General features: G+C 38.6%; 1 pseudogene; it reads left to right on the top strand.

Annotated features, from left to right (window-relative positions):
* Positions 1-5,899: 5,899 nt before the first annotated feature.
* Positions 5,900-6,825, top strand: LOC110123255 (olfactory receptor 4C3D-like; annotated as a pseudogene).
* Positions 6,826-7,132: the final 307 nt, after the last annotated feature.

Raw genomic sequence — 7,132 nt, 5'->3', positions numbered from 1 at the left:
TAAAAAGAACACAGGGATCTTTACTCTTCAATTGCCCAAAGAAAGTATTACTCAGGTAAACAAAACTTTGTTATGAATGAATTTCAGCTCTTTTCCAAAATGAGGTTAGCTACTAAAATACAAGTCTGTGTATATGTCATTGATGTGTTTATAGTTTCTTCTTTTGATAGAAAGATTCAGCCTTCCACTACATGAGTAGCAAAGATGGTCACAACAAAGGACAGAAATGTTGTGGACCTAACAGAAGCAGAGGATATTAAAAAGAGGTAGCAAGAATACACAGGCGAACTATACAAAAAAATAAACTCGTGACCCAGATAATCATGATGGTGTCATTATCAAATTAGAGCCAGACATCCTGGATTGCGAAGTCAAGTGTGCCTTAGGAGGTATCACTATGAACAAAGCTAGTGGAGGTGATGGAATTCAGTTAAGCTATTTCAAATCCTAAAAGATGATGCTGTGAAAGTGCTGCACTCAATATGCCAGCAAATTTGGTAAAACTCAGCAGTGGCCACAGGACTGGAAAAGGTCAGTTTTCATTCCAATCCCTAAGAAAGGCAATCCCAAAGAATGCTCAAACTACCGCACAATTGCACTCATCTCACACGCTAGTAAAGTAATGCTCAAAATTCTTCAAGCCAGGCTTCAGTAATACGTGAACCTTGAACTTTCAGATGCTCAAGCTAGTTTTAGAAAAGGTACAGGAACTAGAGATCAAATTGCCAACATCCGCTGGATCATCGAAAAAACAAGAAAGCTCCAGAAAAACATCTATTTCGGCTTCATTGACTACACCAAAGCCTTCGACCGTGTGGATCACAATAAACTGTGGAAAATTCTGAAAAAGTTGGGAATACCAGACCACCTGACCCACCTCTTGAGAAACCTGTATGCAGATCAGGAAGCAACAGTTCGAACTGGACATGGAACAACAGACTGATTCCAAATAGGAAAAACAGTATGTCAAGGCTGTATATTGTCACCCTGCTTATTTAATTTATATGCAGAGTGCATCATGAGAAACGCTGGGCTGGAAGAAGCACAACCTGGAATCAAGATTGCCAGAAGAAATACCAATAACCTCAGATATGCAGATGACACCACCCTTATGGCAGAAAGTGAAGAGGAAACAAAAAGCCTCTGGATGAAAGTGAAAGAGGAGACAGAAAAAGTTGGCTTAAAGCTCAACGGTCAGAAAACTAAGATCATGGCATCTGGTCCCATCACCTCATGGGAAATAGATGGGGAGACAGTGGAAACAGTGTCAGACTTTATATTTTTGGCCTCCAAAATCATTGCAGATGGTGCTTGCAGCCATGAAATTAAAAGACGCTTACTCCTTGGAAGGAAAGTTATGTACCTTGATAGCATATTGTAGAGACATTACTTTACCAACAAAGGTCCATCTGGCCAAGGCTATGGTTTTTCCAGTGGTCATGTATGGATGTGAGAGTTGGACTCTGAAGAAAGCTGAGCGCCAAAACATTGACGCTTTTGAACTGTGGTGTTAGAGAAGACTCTTGAGAGTCCCTTGGGCTGCGAGGAGATCCAACCAGTCCATCCTCAAGGAGATCAGTCCTGGGTGTTCATTGGAAGGACTGATGCTGAAGCTGAAACTCCAATAGTTTTGCCACCTCACGCAAAGAGTTGACTCATTGGAGAAGGCCCTGATGCTGGGAGGGATTGTGGGTAGAGGAGAAGGGGACAAGGATGAGATGGCTGGATGGCATCACCGACTCGATGGACATGAGTTTGAGTACACTCCAGGAATTTGTGATGGACAGGGAGGCCTGGCGTGCTGCGATTCATGGGGTTGCAAAGAATCGGACATAACTGGGCAAGTGAACTGAACTGAACTGAGTCAAACTAGGTTTAGTCACAAGTTTTCAGTTATCCTAAACTCTTTTCATGTGTGACACATGTTGTTCATAATGACCAGATTCTCTGAAACCAGTTGACTGCTATGTCCAATTTGTTTTTCTTATTAATGAAGCGTATTTGAACCTGTTGAGTGAGGCTGCTTCTGTGCAGGAATATTCCTGAGTCAAACAGTATTACATTCATTTACAAAATTATTTCAAATGTTAGTACTGATTTCTTTCAGTAGATAATAATGTTGAGCTTTACAGTTGGTGGCAACATAAACATGTAATGTTTACATATTACAGCATAAACATGTTTTCTCCTAAAATATTAATTTAACAGTAAGGATCCTGGTCCAGGATCTAGTGAACTGTCATCTTATTTCCCCTTGGCAAATGGCTTTTTTATCCCCCATCTTCTATTTCCTTGTTATAAATTGTCAATAGCATTGCCTATTTTTTTTTTTACTGCATAAGGATGTTGTTCAATTAAATTTAAATGAAAAAAAATTACCATCTCTGAATGCAATTGAAGAGTAAATTATTCATCATTATCATGTCAATCTAAATTCAAAATTGGCACAAGAAAGAACTACTTTGAAAAATTACTGTAAAATTTACCTGATGTGAAGTGTCACTATTATAATAGGGCTTAGAACTGATCACTCAAAGTAAATCTGAAGGCAGTATTTAAAAATTATGACTGGCATGGATTGTAGATCAATTTAAATATTATAATAAAACTTTAAAACTCAGATAGTTGACTGCCTAAATATTTACTTATATAATACTAAGTATTCAATCTCCACATTAAGCTCACTTGTTATCAAAAACCTAATTTCATAAGTATTCAAATGTTTTTTCCTCTTATAGCATTTGACCTTCATGTAGACTCAAGGAAAAGTTCAAAATTAAAGATGAGTACTATAGAACTTCTCCTCCACTGTTGTATTAATTTACCTGCAATACTTGAATCATTGGCAGAGCTGCTAAAGATGATGTAATGCCTCTGAGGTCCTTTTAGCCACAGCTAAGAAACTTTACAGAATTTGTCCCAAATAGGATATATAGCAGTGCTTTGAGAGCTTATCCAAGGATAGCACTTATAAATCAGAAAGTATGCTTACTGTAGCTAGGCTAGTTGGTATTTTGCTGGTTTACAGTTTTACTTCTTTCTTGGTGAAGCTAGTGTTGCCAGAACCTATTGTCAGACACGTTCACAGGTGAGTCTTTTTTTTCCCCAGGAAATTGTGTGATCATGGACTCTGAGAATTAAATATAACTGACAAATCATATAGTTACCCCTTATCCTCACCTGACACTGAAACTCCTTTTTCATCATAGGAAACATCAAGAATGACAGACTCAAGTACAAAACACCAACTTAGATGTAAAAACACCTCAGGGCCTCTTTGTATTGATATGATTTTAAGTTAGTTAGAATCATACTGCAATTAGTTAGAATTAAATTAGTCAGAATAATTATACAATTTAAGAGAGCATCTACAATTTTCTTGACTTTACAGAATGTTAGTATGATATTTCACAATTTTTAAAAAGCACCTGTTAAAAAGTACACATTGATTAAAGAGATGCACTATATTGTAATCATCTATTTCTCCAGTGTGGATCAATCCATATCATTTCTAAATTTTCCACTGATCATAACAACTGTGTCGAGCATACTTATAAATATTAATATTTCTTCTCTAAAAATATTTTCTATAGGATTTATTAGTAGAGTATTGTGGAGACAAAGAAATATGAAAAAGTTATTTCTGCTTCCCTAGTTATTTTCAAAAAACTTTAGGTAATTGCATCTAAACTGGTCATTTCACTATTTTCTGATCTGTTGGGGGATCCCGCCTCAGAATAAGGAAATGTAGTCGAACTGCTGCACTTTGTTTCCACATATGTATAAGATTTAATTTAGGTGATTGCACAATAAACCTCTGTACCCCCTTATCTTGGAAAAGAAAAACTTATTTTTTTGTAGAATATATTTCATTATATTTAAATTTTCTCATCTCTTTTTGTTGAGAAGTTATGTTGCCAGATTTCTTATTCTTTTAGTAATGAGGTATCCTGTAACCAGGAATGATGATGTTGGGTACTATGGGAAGACAGGAGAAGAAGGCATGAGAATGCATGTAGCAGAAACATAAAGAATGGGTAACTCATGCTTATCATGGAAGGATGCCTTGCTGCTCTTTGGTAATTAAATTTCAGCAGTTAAGTGTATTTAACAGGGATGCTCTTTATGACTGTGTGAACAATATATATTAACATGCACACTAATCTTCCTATAGATGCTTATTGAATAAGTGAACTTGTAATAAGTACTTATCACAAGTAAAAGATTTTATATATGTTTCTGTTAGTCTGTATATTACTGTTGTTTAGTTACTACAGTGTGTCTGATTCTTTGTGATCTGTGACTGTAGGGTGTTCTGTCCATGGAATTTCCCAGGCAAGAATACTGGAGTGGGTTGCCTTTCCATTCTCTAGGGGATCTTCCTGATCCAGGGATTGAACACACATCTCCTGCTTTGGCAGGCAGATTCTTTACCACTAGCCACCTGGGAAGCTGAGTCTGTGTGTACATGTTTATATGTGTAGTACATTATCTGTTTTACCTAGAAGACTTTTTGTTCTGTTCTCTACATTAAATTTTATTTTTAGAACTCTGAAAATAAGGATTTCCTTTGCTTAAAAAATTCTTGTGTACTGAACAACTTCATGCAAATATTTTTTCAATCCAAGTCTAGAGAAGCTAGCCTGAATATGACTGAATATCATTATGTTAAATTATATGTGGAACAGAGTTTTACAGAATAAAAATATCAATAAAAATGGCATAATTATCTTGAAAGTAAAATGATCCAATAATATATTCTTTCCCAGAGGCAATGAATTATTTTCATACTTACCCCATAAAGGGTGTCAAAAACTATTAAACTAGAAAGCAGTGCCTTTCAAATGTTTATTTATCTTCCTCATCAAGTAGAGAAAAATGATAAACAGAGCAAGAGAAAAAGAGCACTAGTCCCCCTTAGGTTTACAGTCTTGTTGCTGTTGTTTAGTTGCAAAGTTGTGTCTGACTCTTTTGGAACCCCATGAATGGTAGCTGGCCAGGCTCCTCTGTCCATGGGATTTCCCAGGCAAAATTACTGAAGTGGGGTGCCATTTCTTCCTCCAGGCAATCTTCCTGACCCTGGGACTGAACCTGGGTCTCCTGAATTGCAGCTGGATCTTTTACAGTTGAGTCACCAGAGAAGCCCTTACATTCTGGGGAAGAGCCATACTCTTACACATGGAAAATGGCAATTCACAAAGTATTTATGCATCATCTAGTATCATCTAGTAAGTTTCAGGCACTGCAGACGCTATTCCAGGCACTGAGGTAAGTGAGGAAACACCCTTGAATAGTATGTGTGTTCTGAAAGGGACCAGACAGAGGGTGTCACCAAGGACTTATAATCACCTCCCAAAACATCTAGTTTATGACAGATATTTATTGATGTTGTCTTCCTTTCCACTCTTGGAGCCAAGGTTTCAAATGTAAATACCCATGAAAGAGAAAATAACTCTTACTCGTGGGCAGCACTTCTCAGCTTACAAGATACATCTGGGAATTATAATTTGTAAGATGATAGACATAGAGGAGGGCTGGAGTCATGGAGTACTGCGATGACTTAGAACAGCACGTGGAGTTGGATCCAGAATGAGAATCCAGGTCTCATGTAGAGAGCCCGGTGTTTTCTCAGTAAACTGCACATCAGATCTTGCCCCTATAGATGTTTTACAGTTGACAGGGGACAGGTGTCTGAAGCTAAAAGGCCATCCTGTAAGAAGTAGGAAGACCTGAAAGAAGTACTGGGACAAAAGTGCCAAGGACATGCTCCACTGTTAAAAATGACTGCGCTATTTTTGTTCTCAGAAATTCAGACCACAATCCTTTCATGATTAAAAGGTATCACTCTTTTTTTCCGTCGTAGGTAATTAGGGGCCCAGGAAAGATGGTTATTTCCTTAATGGACGTCCTTACACTGCCCAACAACGTGACTGAATTTGTTCTCCTGGGACTCACGCAGAATCCACACTTACAGAAACTACTCTTCATTGTCTTTCTGTTCATTTTCTTATTCACTGTGCTGGCCAATCTTTTCATTGTCATCACCATCTCCCTCAGCCCCACGCTTTCCGCTCCCATGTACTTCTTTCTCACTCACTTGTCCTTCTTAGATGCCTTCTTCACCTGTGTGAGCACGCCCAAATTGATCATTGACCTGCTGCGCCAGAGGAGAACCATCTCCTGGGGTGGCTGCCTGACTCAGCTCTTTGTGGAGCACTTCCTGGGAGCATCAGAGATCATCCTTCTCATCGCCATGGCCTATGACCGCTATGCCGCTATTTGCAAACCTCTGCACTACACGACCATTATGCGAAAAGGTCTCTGCCACCTCCTGGTGGTGGTATCCTGGATCGGGGGGATCCTACATGCCACTGTGCAGATTCTCTTTATGGTCGACTTGACCTTCTGTGGTCCCAATGTCATTGACCACTTCATGTGTGACTTCTTCTCCCTGATGGAACTTGCCTGCAGCGACACCTACCAACCCGGAATGGTGGTGGCAACTAACAGCGGGGGCATGTGCGTGCTTATTTTCTCAATGTTATTGGGCTCTTACATAGTCATCCTGAGCTCCCTGAAATCCCATGGCTCTGAAGGACGCACAAAGCACTCTCTACGTGTGGTGCCCACTTTACAGTAGTGGTGTGCTTTTTTGTCCCTTGTATATTAACTCACTTGCGCCCTGTAGCCACTTACCGTACAGACAAGTGGGGGGCTGTGTTCTTTGCAATCTTTACTCCCATGCTAAATCCTATTATTTATACAGTGAGAAATGCAGAGGTTAAAAATGCCATGAGGAATTTGTTGAAGAAGAGAATGACTTAGAGTAGTCATGAGCCAATTAAATGATCATTTATGTACCTAGGGAGGATTGTCCCCATTGTAATTTGTGAAATAATACTAAGAATTTGCCAGTCACTGGCAGAAAATAAATGTCTAGAATCTAGTACTTATTGATGATTTAATGAATAGGTATATTTTAGACATATTCATACATGTTACTGCACTTTACCAAGGCTTCAATGTTCATGTTCATAGATTCAGAAAGACGATGGAAAGAACAAGCATAAACCCCTACTTTGGTGACTGTAGAATAAGTTTTTTCTCCAGAGTCTTACTGCTGCTTTAGTAA

Source organism: Odocoileus virginianus, chromosome 2 (genome assembly GCF_023699985.2).
Source record: "Odocoileus virginianus isolate 20LAN1187 ecotype Illinois chromosome 2, Ovbor_1.2, whole genome shotgun sequence".
NCBI classification, from domain to species: Eukaryota; Metazoa; Chordata; class Mammalia; order Artiodactyla; family Cervidae; genus Odocoileus; species Odocoileus virginianus.
This window is presented reverse-complemented; position numbering and strand designations above follow the sequence as displayed.